Source organism: Schistocerca serialis, chromosome 2 (assembly GCF_023864345.2).
Source record: "Schistocerca serialis cubense isolate TAMUIC-IGC-003099 chromosome 2, iqSchSeri2.2, whole genome shotgun sequence".
NCBI classification, from domain to species: Eukaryota; Metazoa; Arthropoda; class Insecta; order Orthoptera; family Acrididae; genus Schistocerca; species Schistocerca serialis.
The window spans coordinates 461,248,945-461,272,185 of NC_064639.1; the positions used below are offsets into that span (position 1 = coordinate 461,248,945).

Sequence of the window (23,241 nt, forward strand, 5' to 3'; positions counted from 1 at the left end):
CCGCATGTATCCCGTGCCACCCAACGTGCTCTAGAAGGTGTAAGTCAACTACCCTGGCCAGCAAGATCTCCGGATCTGTCCCCCATTGAGCATGTTTGGGACTGGATGAAGCGTCGTCTCACGCGGTCTGCACGTCCAGCACGAACGCTGGTCCAACTGAAGCGCCAGGTGGAAATGGCATGGCAAGCCGTTCCACAGGACTACATCCAGCATCTCTACGATCGTCTCCATGGGAGAATAGCAGCCTGCATTGCTGCGAAAGGTGGATATACACTGTACTAGTGCCGACATTGTGCATGCTCTGTTGCCTGTGTCTATGTGCCTGTGGTTCTGTCAGTGTGATCATGTGATGTATCTGACCCCAGGAATGTGTCAATAAAGTTTCCCCTTCCTGGGACAATGAATTCACGGTGTTCTTATTTCAATTTCCAGGAGTGTACATTAACTGTACACAGCCACGGTCTCACTATGTCAGTTTTAGACAAAATAAAAGCAGGTTCAATCACACCTGACGGGTAACCGTAGAGGAAGCAGACTAACGATTATCAACTCAAGCAACATGGTTCGAAAGACAATAAAAGAGTAATGTCGGATCTTTCAACGGCCGAGTCAACAAAAAAGCTACGTTGGTTGTCAAGCTATGGTGGTCTAATGTCAAAATTATGGTAGAGTTAAAGTTGGGACCACAAAATGAGACGTGTTTTTTATCATAGCACAAAAAAGGCGAATTGTCCTGGGCCGAGTTAGGGATGTAGAAGAAGGGAGCTAGCTTTCCGAATTATCTACCATCTTCAAAGGCACTTAAAACAAAACATCTTGACACATTCGCGTTTTTTCACTAATTAATTCTACTTACCCAGCGCAGTGAACTCGCGTAGCTTCAAGGTGTTGACATACGTGCATCTTGTAATTTAGAGGCTGAAGTCCGTGATCCTGGGCCCAGCATCCAGAAAATTCACCAGCCATGGTAAACAATATATAATGTCACATGGCTGAAGAGCGTATGTGTAAGTACGTGTAATAGGGTGGATTTGCTACTGTGTGGGGGAGGGGGGTCGCTAAAACAATTTTTTAATTTCTCCGTGGGTGAAGGCTGATTTTTTCCCCAAGGGGACAACTTCTCCCTCAAACCCGCCTCATGTTACATGTGCGGTGAGGGGTGAAAGAACAAATTGACACAAATTTGTGTGTTTCTTGAGATTAGGATGCATCTCCATTAGGAAGTACCCGAGAGTAGGTTTCATCCGTAATGGGAAGGACGGCAGAATGGGGACGCATGCATCCTAAACTTCAATGACACGTTGTTTCATATTACACGACTAGACAAATGCCGTGGTGGATGACATGATGGCGTATGTCATATTATACGACATGAACACTTGTATCAAATTATTTCACTTGACAAGATGCATTATACACTGAAGCACCAAAGAAACTAGTATAGGCATGTGTATTCAAATACAGAGATATGTAAACAGGGAGATTATGGCGCTGCGGTCGGAAATGCCTGTATGAGACAACAACTGTCTGGCTCAGTTGTTAGATCGGTTTATGCTGTTACAGTGGCAGGTTATCAAGATTTTAGTGAGTTTGAACGTGGTGTTATAGTTGGCGCACGAGCGATGGGACACAGCATCTCCGAGGTAGCGATGAAGTGGGGATTTTCCCGTAGGCCGTTTCACGAATGTACCGTTAATATCAGGAATCCGGTAAAGCATCAACTCTTCGGCATCTCTGCGGCCGGAAAAAGATCCTGCAAGAACGGGTTCAACGACGACTGAAAATTGTTCAGCGTGACAGAAATGCAACCCTTCCGCAAATTGCGGCAGTCTTCAATGCTGGGCCATCAATAAGTGTCAGCGTATGGACCATTCAACGAAACATCATCGATATGGGCTTTCGGAGTCAAAGGCCACTCGTGTACCCTTGATGGCTGCACGACACAAACTCTTACACCTCGACTGGGCCCGTCAACACCGACATTGGACTGTTAACGACTGGAAACATGTTTTCTGGTCAGTCAAATTGTATCGAATGGATGTACTTGTACTGGTATGGAGACAACCTCATGTATCCATGGACCCTGCATGTCAGCAAGGGACTGTTGAAACTGGTGGAGGCTCTATAATGGTGTGGGTCGTGTGCATTTGGAGTGATATGGAACCCCTGATACGTCTAGACACGACTCTGACAAGTGACACGTACGTGAGCATCCTGTTCGACCACCAGCATCTATTCATGTCTATTGTGCATTCCGACGGACTTAAGCAATTTCAGCAGGACAATGCCACATTCCACACGTCCATAATTGCTACAGAGTGGCTCCAGGAACACTCTTCTAAGTTTAAACACTTCCGCTGGCCACCAAACTCCCTAGACACGAACACTATTGAGCATATCTGGAATGCCCTGCAACGTTCTGTTCAGAAGAGATCTCCACCCCCTCGCACTCTTATAGATTTATGGACAGCCCTGCGGGATTCGTGGTGTCCATTCCCTCCAGCACTACTTCAGAAATTAATCAAGCCCATGCAAAGTCTTGTTGCGGCACTTCTGTGTGCTCACGGGGTCCGTGAGGCGTCGCATGCATAAGACCATTTGAAACTGTTGGAAAAGTCCTTATTACGAACGTTGTTAAACCCGGACATCACATTGGGGTGAAAGTTGGTTAATTTCATCAAAGCGTTGACCGCTGAAGTAAATTTTTGCACTTTTTCGTGTTGTGGTAGATCGTATTGATAACACCAAGTGATGTCACCCGCGACGATTTTTTCCAGAAAATAATCGTCGGCGTTTACACTTCAATCAAGTCACGGCACCGTCCACACGTCGTTGTTTTTTTTTTTGGGCCTCAAAGTGAGCGCGAGAAACTTTGCACACACCTCTTTCTCTTTTGAAACATTTTGGAGAATGCTTTGAGCACTTGATTTAGAAATGTTGCTCCATTGTGGTTCATGACACTATAACCGCACGTACGTTACTTAACATTGATCGCTCTCAGCTGACTCGTCGAATGCACACTGTTATGGTTAGTTCAAGCTGCCGCCGTAGTTACTGCACTGACGTCGTTTGATGTGGTCTTCAGACCGAAGACTGGTTTTATATGCCGACCGCTGTGGCCGAGCGGTTCTAGGCGCTTCAGTCCGGAACCACGCTGCTGCTACGGTCGCAGGTTCGAATCCTGGCTCGGTCATGGATGTGTGTGATGTCCTTAGGTTAGTTAGGTTTAACTAGTTCTAAGTCTAGGGGACTGATGACCTCAGATGTTAAGTCACATAGTGCTTAGAGCCATTTTTGAACTGGTTTTATGCAGCTTTCGACGATAATATATCCTGTGCAAGTCTCTCCATCTCCGTGTAACTGCTGCAACCACCATCCGTTTGAACTTGCTTCCGAATTCATATTGGTTACTCTCTACAACTTTTGCTCCTCACACTTCCTTCCCTTTTTAAATTGGTAATCTCTTGATGTCTCAGAATGTGTCCTATCAACCGACCCTTTCTTTTAGTCAAGTTGTACCATAAATTTCCCCACAGTTCAGTTCATTACCTCCTCATTAGTCACATGATCTACCCAACTATTCTTCAGTATTTCCAGACAAATAACTTCAGAAAAGACTTTCTAACATTTAAATTTATATTCTTCGCTAGCAAAATTCTCTTCTTCATAAACACTTTTCGTGCCATTGCCAGTCTACATTTCATATCCTCTCTACTTATGCTATCACCAGTTATTTTACTGCCCAATAAGCAAAACTCTTTCTGCTGCTTTTAGTGTCTCGTTTGCCAATCTAATTTCCTCAGTTTCTCCTGTTTTAATTCGTTTACATCCCATTATCCTTGTCCTCATTTTGACGGTGTTCATCTCATACCCTCCTTTCAATCCACTGTCCATTCTGTTCTATTCAAGTGCTTTTCCAAGTCCTTTCCTATCTCTGACAGAATTACAATGTCATCAATAAACGTCAAAACTTTTATTTCCTCTCCCTGAACTTAAATTCCTTCCCCAAAGTTTTCGTTGCTTTCCTTTACTTGTTCTATGAAAGGATCGAATAACCCGGCTATAGGCTACAACCCAGTCTAACTCCCTTTTTAGCCACTGCTTCCCTCTCGTGCCTTTCGGTTCTTATCACTGCCGTCTGGTTTCTGTACAAATTGTAAGTAGCCTTTTGTTCCCTGTATGTAACCCCTTCTAAACTCAGGATTTCAAAGAGTGTGTTCCAGTCTACATACTTCTGTAAAGAATTTGTATTATTTTGCAACTACAACTTGTTACACAGATAATTCGGTAATATTCACACATGTCAGTGCCTGATTTTCTTGGAGTTAGAATTTTATAACATTTTTCTTGAAAACTGGGGATATTTCGCCAGGTGGAATAGTTTCTTTACGGCTGACCGCCCCAAGGATACTAGTAACTCTGAGAGTATGTCGTCTACTCCAGGGGCCTTGTATCGATTTAGATCTTTCAGGGTTCTGTCAAATTCTTATCGGAGTATCGTATCTCCCATCTCATTTTCATGTACGTCCTATCGCCTTTCTATAATATTGCCTTAATGTTCACTTCCGTTATATAACCCCTATATCAACTCCTTCCACCTTTCAACTTCTCTTTCTCTTCTTAATAATGGTTTTCCATCTGAACTCATGATATTCATACACCTGCTTCTCATTTCTGTAACGGCTTCTTTAATTTTCCTGGAGCCGATATCTATCTTTCCACCAGTGGTATAACCTTCTATATCCTTGCGTTTTCCTCCAGCCATTCCTGCTTTAGCAATTTCGCACTTCCTGTCAGTCTCATTTTTACAGGTTTTTATTCCCTTTTGACCATTTCATTTGCTGCATTTTTATGTGTCCTCCTTTCATTAATTAAATGCAGTATCTCCTGCGATATCCAAATATTTCTGCTATGTAGTGACTTTTTAACTATTTGATCCTCTGCTGCCTCCACTATTTCGTCTCTAAGAGTACCCATTCATCTTTTGCTGTATTCCTTTCCCCTGTTGCAGCCCACCGTTGCCTAATCCTCCCTCTGAAACTCTCAACCACCTATGGTTCCAGGTTCCTTCTATTAAATTTCTTATTTTGTGTCATTTATTCAGTTTTAATCTACAGTTCATAACCATTAAATTGTAGTCAGAGTCCCCACCTACCTCTGCAAATGCCTTACAGTGCAAAAGCTCGTTCCGAAATCTCTGTCTTATACGCTAGCAATGAACTCATTCTCGTAACATTTTTGACGGACCGCTTAGTAGTGGAAACAGTGTAAGGAATATCATTTTGACATGTGTGAGAAGTTTATCTCCGCTTAAGAGTTGAGCAAGTATAGATAATTTCTCTTTTTTTATGTTCATTGTCACTATGCCAGTAGCAATGACGTGACGAAATGTCTGTCATCATTTCTCCCTCTTCCGCCTCCCCCGTAGTGTACAGGAAGTTACGAACAGAAAGAAGGCTGCGCGTTAGAATTGCCAGCGACAAGCAGCCAGCCAGCAGTGGTGTGCGGATTGGTGCGTGCGGTGCCGCGAACAATGGAGCGACTCCCAATAGCTGGTCCACCGCCTCGTCCCGTCCCCATTGTGCGTGGCGGTAATTCCTTCCGCCCCCGGTTCTGGGCCTGCTGCCACCTCATCGACCCGCGCACTCGCCACACACTGCTGACTGCTGACTGGACCACACAGGCTTGGGTTCCTTTATTAGCTGTGTCCTAGCCACGTGCACAGAGCCGGACCGAATTGGTCCTGCCCCACTGGTAAAACGACCAAAGCTGCACTTCCCCTCTGCCCTACCCCTGCCCGACCGCCGTAAAATCAACTTCCTGCGTATACAGTCATGGACTTGTGGCTCTGGCATGAGCAAACACAAATTCATTTCACTTAACCGTCAAAGATGATTCGATGACGTTTCACGATCGTCAGTGGGTTCCTCCATTATCCGTTAAATTACACGTAAAGAAATGTTGCGTGATAATACATAACGATTTTTACTTTATAGTATTTACATTTATATAATTACTATCTGACAAACCTGCCAGTTTTATATCAGACACGAAAACAGAGCCGACCGCGGTGGCCGTGCAGTTCTAGGCGCTCCAGTCCGGAGCCGCGCTGCTGCTACGGTCGCAGGTTCGAATCCTGCCTCGGGCACGGGTGTGTGTGAAGCCCTTAGGTTAGTTAGGTTTAAGTAGTTCTAAGTTCTAGGGGACTGATGACCACAGCAGTTGAGTCCCATAGTGCTCAGAGCCATTTGAACCATTTGAACGAAAACAGAACTGTCTTTGTAGTGTAATATCGAAAACATTTCATTTCCGTGTATTCGTGAAAACGCTTTTGAAATGATGAAACAGCTGTACAAAGAAATGTACAAGTATGAAATACATTATCCCAGACGGCTTCTGTACGCTGCGCGCAGCTGCATCGCGTGTCTACAACGCTATTTTGTAAACGTCTCTATGGCAACGCCTCTTCATAGCTCTATCGACGGCTGTTGTTTTCGCCTACAGCCGTTTGCACTTCGCAGTTGAAAGCAGTCAAAAGCGTTGCCAGGTCTCAGGGATTTCCTTATGTTGACTCGACTGTAGGTGTGTGTGTTGGTCGCAAAAAATATCTCTTTTCAAGCTTCATAAATGATGCGCCATTTTTTCACGCATCTCAGTGTTTATGACGTCATATCTCTTGAACTGTGTGTCGTACAATGATGGTTCAAATGGCTCTGAGCATTATGGGACTTAACATCTGAGGTCATCAGTCCCCTATAACTTAGAACTACTTAAACCTAACTAACCTAAGGACATCACACACATCCATGCCCGAGGAAGGATTCGAACCTGCGCCCGTAGCGGTCGCGCGGTTCCAGACTGAAGCGCCTAGAACCGCTCGGCCACCAACGGCCGGCGTGAAGTAGCAGGAACAGCATTATGTAGGCGGAAGCGGTGTGAAACAAGCGCCCATAAATAAAGTTAGCGATAGTCGTCTGTTCTGTAGAAGTTGCTTTTGTATGATGATGTGACAACCTTTGTGGGTTGGCAACATTGTATGTTTCCTTGCCACTAATTTTAAACTTCAATTAGGTGAATTTATTTTAGTTTATGATAGATGAATTGTGGGTACCTCATTTGCGGGCAACCTGTGAGAGTATCTGATAGCAGAGGACTAAAAACTACTGTAGTATGTGGTTCAAAGTTATGTGAGCATATGTCAATGCAATGGTGAATAGATTATTAAGATTGCTCCCTCGCCTGCATGAAGTTGAAAGAGAGCTGAGAATTTTAAAGCCAGCGGCCATGAAGAACGGATACAGAGGGAGGGGAATGACGAAAATTTATAATACGGTACAGGAAAAACAATTAAAACAGGTCTCATCATAGTTACGAATCCCAACAACAACAAAATAAGTGGCTACCACCTATAACAGGAAGACTTCTGATAGAATTAAGAGATGCTTTCATAAAGCAAATGTAAAACTAGGTTTTTCCGTAAGAAAAAGATGCTAAGATTCAGGCTCTACCATAAAATATGTAATAGTGGGAAAAAGTTTCGGGAGTCAAGTGTGTATAGGATTATGTGCAATCATTCTACTAAAAAGCACAGAGGGTAAACGGGGAGGAGCTTCGAAACTCGATTCAGGGAGCGCACGTAGTCTCATAACAAAACTGCCTTTGGGCACATAATGAAACTTTAAAGCACTGTGCGACGAGCATTGATCAAAATTTGAGCATTTTACGCAGAGGTCATAAGGGAGGAGTCCCCAGCTCCTCAGACGAACTTCAAATTTACGACCACAGAAAGCGAGATCCAAATCTAATTTTGAATGAGCAAAGTGAATTAAATCAGAACGCCTATTTTAGCTTTTATGACGGCTTACTAATGTGATTATTTGTTTATGGGTAGTGCAACACCCCAATTACAGAAACCCTAATAAACAACCCTTTGTTGTAAAAGAAGTAGGAAAATTAGTCATCCTGACAGTGACGGCAGCTACTGACGACAAAATTTACACTTGTGATGAGTTGATCATCAGGAATATCATGTGAATAATAATATTTATCATGAAATAGAAACTGAACGAAATAATACGATACGATACGCAATAAAAACATCAAAGAAAGAATTCCAAAATAATTAATAATGAAGGTCAAAGCCCAGATGGTAAATTGGCCAAAGATAACATTTACCATAGAAGAGAGTTGTAGCTGCATCGAAAAGGAAGTTCGATGTGACTACAACGTAGCTCGGAAATGGAAATGTTAGCTTCAGTTGCTATCTAGTCGCTCTCTAGTACTATTGCGATAGTAGCATGCGTGTAAGCGCTACTAGATTGTTTTAAGCTAATCTGAAATTTGAAAGTTTTGCGATATAGACTGAAGCATTATTCAGAAGTCATACTAAAGTCATCTTTACCGTTAGCAAGATAAAGGGATACGGAGATTCGCGACGAAGTTAAATCGTGTGAGATTTGTGATGGGACTTAGCCTTCGTGATACGGAATAAGCAAGAACATTCAAGGACACTGAAAAAGAAATATCACCGACAGAAAAACGATCATTAGACTCGAGTAGGTAACATACAAACGCCAACACGAAGAACGTACGATTGCGCCGAGTTGCCAGAGGTTGTCATCAACGACAGGATTAGTGATGCAAACGGAAGCAATTCCCTGGGGGAGAAATCGGTGTGCGTGCTCAGTGTAGGGACAATTAATTGCAAGGAACAATAAAATTAGATTCAAACTTAAATACTTCGTGTCGCCTACATAATTGAATATACATTATCATGTGTATTAGTGAAAATTAATTGACTAATAGAATATTATGTAGTGAAAAGTGGATTCATGATTATTTAACAGGGAACAACATCGATTTGTTCCAAGATTACAACGCATTCTGAACATTGCTTAAGTATATGTTATCTCTGGAATTACGTCGTGAAGTTATTGAACACGCGACGTAGCGACATCTTGACGACGGAATAACAACTTATCAACTTAACATTCTCGCAATTCCATTATGTGGTCACGACTTGGGTGATGGATTGAAGATTCAAGACTTTAGATTATTAATATTCAACATTCATTATCTAGCCGGGCATAATAAAAAGGAGAACTACAGTTAGCCAGTCCGCGCAAGCAGAAAAGTCTGTCGCGGACTCACAACATAAGAAAACCACGCGAGGAGTTTGTATTTTTCTACTAGTTCAGGGTGGCTTTATCGTGAGCGACGGACGCAGTTCCACGTCATACCGACTGGGACAACCATCACTGCCAAGTCGTGTAAACTCTAAGGAGATGCCGACGTCACAGTAGGGAAGAGAAAGTGTGGCCGGTCAGGGTGGCCGTGCGGTTCTAGGCACTACAGTCTGGAACCGCCCGACCGCTGCGGTCGCAGGTTAGAATCCTGCCTCGGGCATGCATGTGTGTGATGTCCTTAGGTTAGTTAGGTTTAAGTAGTTCTAAGTTCTAGGGGACTGATGACCTCAGAAGTTAAGTCCCATAATGCTCAGAACCATTTGAACCATTTGAGAAAGTGTGTGGTAGGACAGCTGGAAAGCATGTGTTGTGCCCGAAGTCGGTAAAGAGGCCAGCGTTTTAGATCCAGTTTCCGAAATTTTCCCATGGCAGACAAAAATATTTTCCAAAATGATACCATTTCGGCAACTTTCCTCAAATATCTTAAACCTACCGAATCTTTTAAACTATTATTTTTTATTATTATTGGAAGCTGAAATAGGTGTAAAAACAGGTGTGAAATAGGGCCGTAAAACTATCATACTTTCCAAAAATTATAGTATAAAAAATAAAAATTTTAATTTGTTAATAAAAACAATAGCCCTACCGGAAAAATGAGAAAACCTTATCTAGGTGCTCCGCATTTGCTTTCTTCGCGCTTTTTTTCGTTGTTCTGTTGATTTACCATTAGTGCACCATCTACATCTTATCTCGCCACTCGACACCACTATCCACTACGCTACTACGAACACACAAAATCCGTGCCCGTATATTTTATTTATATCTGAAAGCTCTTAACCGCCGGTCTGTCACTATCTTACATTTAATGGTGACAACTTATACCAATCCCGACGCGTTTTCGAGAGATCCTCAGTATTTCAAACAGCATATATTGATAGGGCGTACTTTATATTATAAAACCCATCAAATACAAGCTTCAACTAAAACGACAAAATCCAGTATGACGTCTCTTCAGAACTCGATACGACCACAAAAGTCGATAGACATCCGGAACGGCCCAAACTGGGCATGTACACGTCATAGTGATGTCACGGAGAGGTATCACTGCTGTGAGCCTAACGTTGTTCACAAAGGGAAAGGTGTGCTGATTGAGTTGAAGAAATAGTGAAGTCTAGTGAATATCCACAAAACTTAATATGTGCAGTTTGAACTAAAATATCAAAGATTGCGTTATTAATAAGACTAAGCAAATAAAATACTTTCCAGTGTTCCCGGTATCGAAATTTCCTTCGACAAAAATTTCCTCAATGGTTCTCTTTCCCCAGAAGTTTCCCCCAGAAAGTATTTCTCCCCAAAACTACGAAAAAACCCCAATCTGGAGTCGCTGCCCTCAGCCCACAACAGCGGATTGCAAACGTCTGGTCGGCTTGCGGCACAACACCAGAGCAACGACGAAGACAGGCCTGCAGCAGCGCCATGCATACGTACGCCGTCCGCCTTTCAAATGACAATTTTTTGCCATTTTTATAAAGTTTTAACTTCTAATCAAGTATATCGAAGAACAATACTCTCTATACACACAGAAAGACTATCGTTAATTCCTTGTCGGTATACATTTTTTATTCCTGTGTGACAATTGTACCAGACGCCACCTATTGGCGGTTGACTTGCGGGTTATATGAATAAAGCGTATTCTATCAAACCATTATTTAATCCTGTGACCCTCCAAGTAAATTGTGATGATACTTCAATCCGGAACCGCGCTACTGCTACGATGGCATGGATGTGTGTGATGTCAAAAATGGTTCAAATGGCTCTGAGCACTATGGGACTTAACATCTATGGTCATCAGTCCCCTAGAACTTAGAACTACTTAAACCTAACTAACCTAAGAACATCACACAACACCCAGTCATCACGAGGCAGAGGAAATCCCTGACCCCGCCGGGAATCGAACCCGGGAACCCGGGCGCGGAAAGCGAGAACGCTACCGCACGAGATGTCCTTAGGTTAGTTAGGTTTAAGTAGTTCTAACTCTAGGGGACTGATGACCTCAGATGTTAAGTCCCATAGGGCTTGGCGCCATTTGAACCATTTTTTTGATGATTAGTTCAACGGGTTACTCTTTTAACCGATACAGTCAGGTACAATCTGGTACATTTGAGGTTTGTTGATATCGTATAACAACGACGTCGTATTTCGTAAAGTATTTGTTGATTAGTTATTTTACAGCGCTCAGAAGATCTGAGGATTGTTCATGTTGAACTGAAACCAGTCATTTCAAAAACTAAAGCAAATGAGACAATATAAAAGACCTCTTTCACACCCAGTGATTGCGGATTTTCTCCGATAACATTGTTAATTTTTGCATTTATATTCCGATTAAATGAAACAATTATAATTCTCTTTTTCTCTATACTATCCCTTTTTCTGTCACCCTAAGTACATACATTACAGAAGTGTTTCCTTTCTTGCTGCCAGCATATCGGCTGCGTTTCTCGTTTACTATACTATATCATGACTCCAACTCCCATATTTGTTGCCTTGAACCCCAGTCTTTTCTAGAATTTCTCTGTAATCAATGCAAACGAACCTCTCGCGAAAACATAGAAGACGATTAAGAAAAGATCAATTTGTGTGAATCACTTTCACTGTTTCCATAAATCGCTTAAGGGAAATTTTGATATGGTTCTGTCCCCATCTTTCAGAAAAAGAACTACGGAAATCGAAGTCTATGAGGTGTAAACTCTTATCCTACCTTTCATCCTTTTATTTTGCTCATAGCGCTTTTTTTTTCGCCAGCATTTTGTGGCAACTAGCGCAATTTTCCTTTTGAGACCGTTAACATTTTTTTCCGTACACCTACATACGCCCTACGTGTTTCCGCAGTGCATAATCGGAGAAAGCATAAACCGTTATTAAGCCCTTTCCTTTAGCATTCCGTAAAAGAATTGAGCAAGGAAAATGGGCGGTGTAGGCTGCTAAATTGCTTTAAGACAAGTTCTGAATACAGGAGTTTTTTTATTTAAAATAGCACTCCTTCCACTGAAGAAGGAATTGCAGCAACTTGTCACTATTTACTTTATCAAATTTATTTTATTGTCCATTAACGGTTTCCGGGTTTTAACACTCACCTAAGGAAAGTGCATACTTACGTTAATATGGGAAACAGGTAGAACTTCTCGCAGTTTCCTCTTTCTTTTCATATATGTGGCTACCCAAATATGAGTGCAATGTATATTAAACACAGTTCGTTTTGCCTTCTAGAGTTGAGATTACAATCCAAGAAAACGAATCCGAGAGATGTTATGTCTATGGCTTTGAGTAACTTCACAGATTTATGTTATATTAGAATAAAAACATATATGACATACGTCATTTAATTAGGTAGTGACAAACACTAATTTTCATTAGCTATTGGGATCAGAGGCATGCATCGCTCGCTGCCGGTCCGTGCTAGCTATTGTCGAAAGGTCTTTCACAAAACGCAAAGAAAATGGTTCAAATGGTTCTGAGCACTATGGGAGGTCATTAGTCCCCTATAACTTAGAACTACTTAAACCTAACTAACCTAAGGACATCACACACATCCATGCCCGAGGCAGGATTCGAACCTGTGACCGTAGCGGTCGCGCGGTTCCAGACTGAAGCGCCTAGAACCGCTCGGCCACTCCGGCCGGCACGCAAAGAAATTCTGGTCGTATGCAAAATCTGTTAGATGCACCAAAGTTAGTTTCCAGTCACTCATGAACGAGACAAGACGTGAAATAGAGAGCAGGAAATTAAAAGCAGGAATGCTTTACTCTGTTTTCGTATTTTCCTTCACAAGGAAAAGCCACGAGTATTGTCGCAATATTCCTGTCGTACCACTGAAGAGATCGCTGAAATAGTGTCAGTGCGTTGAGCAGATTCCATACCATATTTCCTGCTGAGTTAGTCCCTCCATCGTGCATTTCTCTAACAAAAAATCGTGCCCAGTAGCTGGAAGAAAGCAAAGATCAGAACTATCTACAAGAAGGGTAGCAGACGTGATCCACAAAACTACCGCGCAATATCCTTGACATCTAGTTGTTGTAGAATATTCAACATATTCTGAGCTCGAACATGATGAGGTATTTCGGACAGAACGACCTCCTCCATGACAACCAGCATAGATTCTTAAACATTGATCACGTGAAACCCGACTCGCACTTTCCTCACATGACACGCTGAAAGCTATGGATCAAAGGCAGTCAGGTAGATGCAGTATTTTTCGACTTCGGATAAGTATTAGAGTTAGTATTACACCTAAGCTTATTATCGAAAGTACTATCGTGCCGGGTATCAGACGAAATATGTGAATGCAATGAGGATTTCTTGCTAGGGAGGACGCAGCATGTTATCTGGGATCGAGAGTCATTGATAGAAGTAGAAGTAACTTCGGGTGTATCCTGGGGAAGTGTACTGAGTCACTTGTTACTCATGTCGTATACTGATGATCTTGTGGGCGATATTAATAGTAACCTTGACCTATTTGCAGGTGACGCAATTATCTGCAATGCAGTATAGTATGAATGAAGCTGCACTAATATTCAGTCAGACCTTGATAATATTTCAATGTGGTACGAAGACTGACAACATGCTATTAACGTTCATAAATATAAACTTGTGCATTTGACTAATGGTAAAAAAAAAAACATGGTATCCTCTGGGCATAATATCAGTGAGTCACAGCTGGAATCGGCAAACTCATCTATATATGAATATAGAACACTTAGTAGTCGCTCTGTCGTGCGTAAAGCAGGTAGCGGACTTCGGTTTATGAGGGAGATGCTGAGGTAAGCCATATCTTCGTAATATCCTTCCCTCCAGGAGTGTTAGTCCTGCAAGTTTCGCAGGAGAGCTTCTGTGAAGTTTGGAAGTTAGGAGATGAGGTACTGGTGAAAGTAAAGCTGTGGGGACGGATCGTGGGTCGTGCTTGGGTAGCTCAGTCGGTAGAGTACTTGCCGACGAAACGCAATGGTCCCGAGTTCGAGTCTCGGTCCGGAACACAGTTTCAATCTGCCAGGAAGTTTCAGTCTACAAAGGAGATCGCTCACAAATCATTTGTACCACCGAACATAGAATATTGCTCAAGTGTGAGAGGTCAGTACCAAAGAGATCTTGCTGGGGATGTTAAACGTATAAAGGGTAGCACGATTGGTCACAGGTTTGCCTAATCCACCAAAGAGTATCACAGAGATGTTGAAAGAATCGCAGTGGGAGAATCTTGAAGCTAGGTGGGAACTATCCAGAGAAAGTCTACTAACGAAGTTTCAAGAACTAGTTTTCAATAATGACTCTAGGGATTGCTACAACCCTCTACATATCTCTCCCATAGAGATTGTGAGGACAAGGTCAGATTAATTACAGCATGCACGGAGGTATTTAAACAATTATTCTTCCCGCGTTCCATACATGAATGGAACGGGGAAAAGCCCTAATGAATAGTGCAGTGGGAAGTGGTTCAAATGGTTCAAATGGCTCTGAGCACTATGAGACTCAACTGCTGAGGTCATTAGTCCCCTAGAACTCAGAACTAGTTAAACCTAACTAACCTAAGGACATCACAAACATCCATGCCCGAGGCAAGATTCGAACCTGCGACCGTAGCGGTCTTGCGGTTCCAGACTGCAGCGCCTTTAACCGCACGGCCACTTCGGCCGCAGTGGGAAGTGGTCTTCGCCACGCACTTCACAGTGTTTTGCAGAGTATGGATGTAGATGTACATATAGCCTCAGTCCGACTCATTGTCCATGTCACGCTCTACGCAGGCTCCAAAATATGGTTCAAATGGCTCTGAACACTATGGGACTTAACTTCTGAGGTCATCAGTCCCCTAGAACTTAGAACTACTTAAACCTAACTAACCTAAGGACATCACACACATCCATGCCCGAGGCAGGATTCGAACCTGCGACCGTAGCGGTCACGCGGTTCCAGACTGTAGCGCCTAGAACCGCTCGGCCACCCAGGCCGTCCGCAGGCTCCATTCTACCTGGATGGTAGAGTCGAGTTTCAGTTGTGCAAGTCTTGCTTCAGAGGAAAGGAGTACAATGAGTGCTCAAAACTTGAATGACGTTCTACTTCTGCACTGTTGTTTGATAAGATTCTCACCAAAATTATTTTCTGTGAGACTGAAGTTACTTTGTGTTCGTACTTGAAAAGAAGTACAGCACGAATATTTTTTTTTAAATTCAGGCTGAATATGATACAGAGGACTAACAAGAAACAAAAGCTTCCTGCTTCTTGAGAGAGTTGCCTAGATGACACATTTGTGGTAGCTGGGTATATAATGGATGTATTTTTTAATTATTTTCGTAGGATCTCTTATATTAAACATACAAGTACGTGTGTCATGCTACGGTGTAACTGGTCATGCAGCCTTACATTGTCGCACACACTTGCCTAGGTTATATGAAACTTTATGGCCCTCCAGTATGTAGATGAGACGAACGCTGCAGACGTAACTCATGGAGAGGGTGTTGTAGCCTGGGCTCGCGACCTTTGGGCCAGCCGGGCTGGGGACCTCAGACTGGAGGCAGGCTGGCGGGCTAGCGAGCGGACACACAGCCGGACACAGGCCAGGCGTACTGCGGTTGTCTAGCCGCAGAACACCAAAGTACGGCTAGTGCGCTGCCCGTGTTACGACACGGAAGCAGAGAACGACAGTAGCACTCCTAGTGTTCTGGCAGTGAACTTAGAATACGGAGAAATATGGTGCGAAAATCCGTATTCTTTTTTCGCGAATTACGAGCATTACATGATCACATTTTTAATTTTTACGATGGGCGATCAATAAGTAATGCAACAATTTTTTTCTGAAAGCAGGTTGGTTTTATCCAGGTTTCCAGTGCACTGTAATATACCTCACTCTTTTCGCTACGAAACCCTATTTTTCAACATAATCTCCAGTCTATACGACGGCCTTACGCCTCATTACTGGGGAAGCTTGTATGCCTGCATGTTAACACTCTGCTGGATGAGGTCGGAACCAACGCCTTTCTCCATTAATAACCTCCCCACCATCCACATACTGCTTCCCGTGGACTCATTAGGCCAGACAACTGGATGCTAGAAAGTGTGAGATCTGGGCTGTGTGGTAGATGAGGAAGAACCGTCAAAGACGTTTTGTGAACTCCTCCTGAATGTCCTGGCTTGTATGTGACCTTGCGTTGTCTGGGGCAAGGAGAAGTTCGTTCGCGTATTTGTGGCGACGAACATGCTGAAGCCGTTTCTTCAGTTTTTCTAAAGGCAGGACAATACATTTCAGATTTATCATTGCAGAGTGAGAAAGGACATCAAACGGAATAACTCCCTCAGAGCCCCAGAAGACCGTCACCATGACTTTATCGGATGAGAATGCAGCTTTGAAGCGTTTCTTCAGAGGAGAGATGGTGTAGCGCCACTCCATGGATTGTCGTTCCGTTTCCATTTCGAAATGACGAACCCACGTTTCATCACCAGTGATAACGTTCGGAAAAAAATCGTAACGATCAGCCTCGTAGCGCGCAAGCAATTCCGCACAGATGGTTCTTCGTTGCTCTTAATGGTCTGTTAGGCGGTGAGGAACCCAGCAGTCACGCATCTTTGAGTATCCTAACTGTTGGACACGTGTGTCAGCACTACGAACAGAGACGTCAAATTATACAGCGAGATGTTTGATTGTGATCCATCGATCACTTTGAATGAGAGTGTATGCAAGTTGCAACATTGCATGTGTCACAGATCTGCGCGGCTGGTCGGCACACGAGAGATAGCACAGGTTTTCACGGCACGAAAATCGCCCAGCGACTCGCCGTGCTTTTGTTCACTGACAGGTCTCTCCGTAGACATTCTGCAAGTGCCTAGGCATATCTATGATGCTATGGTTCTCCACCAAAAGAAACTCAGTGACAGTTTTCTGCGTGGCACGCACCTCCATTACAGACGCCACTTTGAAGGCTAAGTATTGCGCCCCCACCTATTGGAACTTCGTGAAGCAATAGAGGCTGAAGTGGGAATATTCCACGACGTCCCGAAACATATTCCGCAGTTTCTCAATCGAAACTGAGAAAAAAAAATGTATTGCACTACTTACTGAACGCCCCTGGTACTTTAAGGCTGGACACCGTAGTTTAGTGCGTGTCTGGAAACGTTTCTGTGACCTTGAAAAGTACTATATTCGAGAAATCTTGTAAGTAGGCTGTGTAGGTTTTTTTTTATTGGTAACGCCACGTAGCGCTCTGTATGAAAATCACTGGCTGTGCTGTGTGCAGTCTGTGGCTGCTTTGCATTGTTGTTGGCTATTGTAGTGTTGGGCAGCTGGATGTTAACAGCGCGTAGCGTTGCGCAGTTGGAGGTGAGCCGCCAGCAGTGGTGGATGTGGGGAAGTGAGATGGCGGATTTTTTAGAGCGGATGATCTGGACGTGTGTCCATCAGAAACAGTACATTTGTAAGAATGGATGTCATGAATTGCTATTTATATTATGACTTTTGAACACTATTAAGGTAAATACATTGTTTTTTCTCTATCAAAATCTTTCATTTGCTAACTATGCCTATCAGTAGTTAGTGCCTTCAGTAGTTGGAATCTTTTATTTAGCTGGCAGTAGTGGCGCTCGCTGTATTGCAGTAGTTCGAGAAACGAAGATTTTTGTGAGGTAAGTGATTTGTGAAAGGTATAGGTTAATGTTAGTCAGGGCCATTCTTTTGTAGGGATTATTGAAAGTCAGATTGCGTTGCGCTAAAAAATATTGTGTGTCAGTTTAAGCACAGTCTTGTATAATTTTTCTAAGGGGGCGTTTCAATCTCAACAAAAGCTAAGATTAAATTCTCATCACTGGCATTCGCAGTCATGTATAATTTTGTAAATGACATCGTGGTAGCCTTTTGATTGTAAAATTATTTATTTGTAAACTTCAAAGGAAACTCACTATTAGTGAAAATCAAAAAAGGACCCATACATGGATCTTAAATTTGAATAGAGAACGGTATCAATTGGACTACATCGTGATACACGGAAGTTTAAGAACTGTCTGAAGAATGCCAAAGCTTACCCAGGAGCAGACATAAATTCAGACCACAACCTCGTAATGGAAGAAATACAAATGAGGTTGAAGAAAGTATGGAGAGGTAAAGCAAAAGACAGATTAAACTTGGAGGTCCTCAAGGATGTAGTCAAGGCTTCAGAGTGAAAGTGAAGACAGGTTTATGGAAAAATGGAAAAGAAGTAGAAATGAAGAATAGGCAAATGAGAAATGAATAAAAATGAAGGAAGGACTCATGGGTCCCATCAAAGAAGTAGTAGGAAGTGACTAAAAGTATCAGTAAAGACTGGGTAACGGAAAACATTGAAAGAGATGGAACAAAGGAAAAATATTTTTAAAAAAAGGTTCAAGAAACAGAATAATAAATTAAGCAGACAAACTGAAGAAGCAAGAGAAATGTGGATGAAAGAAAAATGCGAGGAAATAGAGATAATGAACATTCAGGGAAAGTATGAAATAATGTACACATTGGGTAGTATGATGGTTTTCGAAAGTAAGAGAACGAAGACTGACATGGAAATAAAAAGAGTGGATGGTACATTGGGTGAAGAACCACAGGAGGTTTTGAGCAGATGGCAAGAATATATAGGTTGTCTGTATAAGAAGGATCAAATACAAAGTGAAATCAAGCTTGAAGAGGAGGAATATGTGTCGTAAAATAGTAAGGATTACAGCCTCTCGTAAGCAGCAGCAGAAGAGGCGCTGAAGGAGATGAAAATTGGATGGCATGTGGAATCGATAACTTGCCAGAAGTAGTGTTGAAGTTTTGAGGAAACACGGAAAAAAAGGAATTATACTAAATGAGAAAAAGAGAAATACCAAAAAATGTGAAGAGCACAGGACTATCAACCTAGTTTCCCATATGGCTAAAGTATTGCTGTGAGTGCTGAACAGAAGGCTAGCGAAATAGATGGGTTGAGGAGATATGGTTCGCATTTAAAAGAAGAAAGGAACAAGAGACACTATTGGCCTGTTAAGAATCGTAGGGGAAGATACATTGAGCGAGGTAGAAAAATTCGTTCTGTTTTTATTTGAAAAAAGCTTTACACAGAGTACAACAAAGCGAGGTGATGGGGAATTTTGAAGAGGAAAGGAGCAGACTGGATGGCCAGATGATTGGTGCGGCACCTATATTTACAACGGAAAGAAAGAATAAGCATTGGAAGTGAATTGTCGAAGGAAGCAGCATCGGAAAGGATGAGAATCAATACCGCAACAACAAAGAGTATGGAGATCGTCAAATGAAGGGGACTGACAAGTATTAAGACAGGACACGTCATTATTAGCCGAGTAAGAGCACTGAAATATCTTGAAAGTACGATTAATGAAGGCTGTAGATGCCATCAGGAGCTGAAAGCTTGCATTGGTATAGCGAAGGAGGCATTTAGTAGAAAGAGGAAATTATTATATGGAAAACAAGATAAAAGTATGACGAAAAGACTTGGAAAATGATTTGTCTGGAGTATGGTACTCTTTGGTGCACACACTTGGACACTGAGACGAGAGGATGAGAAAAGGCTGGAAACAGCTGAGATGTGGATTTGAAGAAGACTGGAGAGTATAAGCTGTATGGAAGGAATAAGTAACGAAAGAGTGTTGGAAATGGTTGGTGAGGGGGAAGAGTCCTGCACGCTATAAGAGAAAGGAAGAAGAGCTGTGGGGATATTCGTTGAGGGGAGGTGGTCTAGTTCGTGGGAAGAGACAGAGGAAGGGAGAGATAGAATATGACAGACAAAGTAAAGGGGAGCGGAAATTACGCAGATCTGAAGAGTATGGAAGAAGACAGGAGATCGTGAAGAGTTACCACGTTAAAACCCGTGTTTAGGCACAACACTTATGACAGTGGCCCAATATTTCAAATTTCGACCATGTGGCCATTATCAAATGAAAATAATTGCACACACACGTCAAAACCTGAAAGTCATTGGACATGACATGACACAGAAGTGGTTTTATGGTAATGTGTTCCTGATTATGACTTCTCGTCTGTACCGACTCCTTGAATCATATTGAAAATATGTTGTTTATATTCTCCTTGATTTTTGTTTGCATCCACGACCTTGGGTGAAGTAAATGATAACATTTCTGTTTTTTTTCATATAAAATAGAAGCTGCTTTAGTCACATGGTACGCTTGGACTCACATACACTGACGAGCTGAAACATTATGACCACCCGCTTAATAGCTTGTTGGCCCATCTTTGGAACGCCATGATGCACCGATTCTGCCTACCATCGATTCTACAATTTCTTCGTAGATTTGTGGAGGTATGTAGCATCAGATGTCTACACACAGGCCACGTAACGTGCTAAATAACGAGCTGCTGCTGTGTGTACCTGCTGATAGCGCCCGATAGCGGCCCAGAAGGGTTCCATCGAATTCACATCAGGCGAATTTGGTGGCCAAAACATCAACTTCATTTCACTGTCATGCTCTACAAACCACTGCAGCGCGATTCTGGCATAGAGACATGGACAATTATACTGCTGAAAGATGACATCGCCGTCAAGGGAAACATCAGGCACGAAGGGATGCAGGTGCTTCGCAGCTGTCAGTATGTTTTCGATTACTATCAAAAGTTCCATGCAGCCGCAGGAGAATGTTTACCACACCATAATACTGCTCCCACTAACCCGTGCCCTCGGCGCAATGCATGTTTGGACCCGCCCTTCGCCTCGATGACGGCATTAGCGGAGACAACCATCGACGTTGTGTAGCAAGAAACATGATGCATCCGAAGAACCGACACGTTTCCAGTGATCCACTGTCAAAGTTCTGTGAAGAGTCCTGGACGTCTAACCACTTAATGCCTAGCGGTAGTTTTACTGTTCTTCTACCAGTTTCCGCAGAGGCTCACGACAGTACCACGTGAACATTCGACCAGCTTCGCCGTTTTCGAGATACACGTTCACAGGCTCTACGTAATAATAATCTTCCTTCAGTGTCTCTTATCTAAGTGGATTTCCCCGTTTGCAGGCCATAGTTTCGACAGGGTAATCCCCCATCTGTCTCTTTTCCGCTTTCATACTTTCCTTAGCGTGTGACGTCCTTGCAACGCCCACCAGGCGACATCCAACTTCGCGTTGAGCTGTGGTCATAATGTTTAGCTGGTCAGTGGGTATTTGTAACTGTTAACGAATCTGTGTTTGATCTGCTCGAAGTAAATGCGTTGTAGTACATTGCTCGTGTTCTGCTTTATCTTGGTTTGGATCCGTTTTCCGTACTTTCTCGCGTTTAGTGGGGGAGTGAGAGTATGATTCTTGTACATTGATTTCTGCTAAAACGTATAGTTTGTAATATCAGTTAATAATGTGCTAACACATCTGCGTAACTGCTGGTGCATTCTTAGCATTTGCAAGGAAGAAAGCTCTAGTCACTAAAAGCATGCTCGGTGGCAAGATGCAACACCAATCCAAGCGGGATTAGATACACATCCAGTGACAAGATGCAATAAAGTTGAATATCACTTCTGTTAAAAGCTGCTAACACAGAGTTCTTATTAAATGCAAGAAAGTATGGAAAACAGATGAAAACAAAAATAGATTAGAATACGAGGAATGTACTTACAATGCATTTAAAACTAGCAGTTCACACAGGAAGAACAAATAAACACGAGTCCATAGAACCCCAAGTGACGAGCCCAGCTTCTGTTTTATATAAAACGATAACATACATACTTGAGATAAGTGGCAGCGTCGGTCGTAAACATTGAAGTGCTTTATTTTACAAATCGATCTCGATCACTGTGTGACCATCTTCCGTGCAAACGATTCGAACCTTGTACGCCCATATCATAACACAACATTTTCTATATGGTGTAACATATACTGTGATGATTAATTCCAACTAATATCTTCACTTTTACTCCATACAGTAATGATAAAATTACAGAAGAACCTATCTCGTGACCTTAGCAGTTGCCGATCCAACATCCGTCCATTTATCCAAAGTATATTGACAATAATGGAATTAGACGTCAATAACATATGGTGTGATTTAGTTCACACAGTATTACAAATGCGAGCAAAGATCAAGCAGAATACGAGGGTAATCCCAAAAGTAAGGTCTCCTATTTTTTATAAATAGATAGACCTGTTTATTTCTACAATGGTTTACATCAGTTTACAGCTTGAACATTTAGCTACTTTTCGACAATAATCACCATTTCTGTCGATGCATTTTTGTAGACGCTGTGGCAGTTTTTGTACGCCCATGTCATACCAGCTCGCCGCCATGCTGCGAAGAAGGATGCCGCCACTGGCGTGATTGTTGCTTGGTCTCAGGTGTAAAGTGGTATGCCCAGGTTTCGTCACCCGTGACAATTGAGTCCATGAAGTTGTCCTGTCCGGCTGCAAGGCGGTGAAGAAATGCGTGAGAAGCATCAACTCGTTGCAGCATGTGGTCTGCAGTCAGCATGCGTGGCACTCATCTTGCGAACACCTTCCGGTAGTTCAATGTTTCCGTTAAAATTCTGTGAGTGGTGCTTCGGGAAACCTCAGGAACCAACGTGCAGAAATCATCCAGGGTGATCCGCCGATCTTCACGCATGCTTTGCTCAACCTTCAACACTGTTTCGCCAGAAATTGACGGTCTCCCGCTTCTTTGTCCGTCGTGAATTTCGGTCCGACCAGCTGCAAACTCTCTACACTATTTACGAACATTTTTGTCACCCATGCACGACTCACCATACACTTCCGTCAATTGGCGATGGATTTCAATCGGCGCAGTGCCCTTAGCGTTCAAAAACCGAATAACTGCGCGCAATTCGCACTTGACGGTAACATCCAACGGGAGCTCCATTCTCAACGGCTTCCAAGTCAAGACTGAACGCCTGAGCGCGTGAACCACTCTTCATAACAGTGTGACCAACTGCCACAGAAACAGTTCTGTACTTATAAAAAATAGGAGACCTTACTTTTGGGATTACCCTAGTAGCAGTACAACGTAACAATCCAATCTAGAGAGTACAATACACACAAGAAGTCGTAATCAGAAACACAACGCGATG

General features: G+C 42.7%; 1 protein-coding gene across 6 annotated transcripts in view; it reads left to right on the plus strand.

Moving 5' to 3' along the window:
- The window catches only part of LOC126457360 (schwannomin-interacting protein 1 homolog), a 1,975,729-nt gene that overhangs the window by 1,402,371 nt on the left and 550,117 nt on the right, over positions 1-23,241 (plus strand). The window lies entirely within an intron of this gene.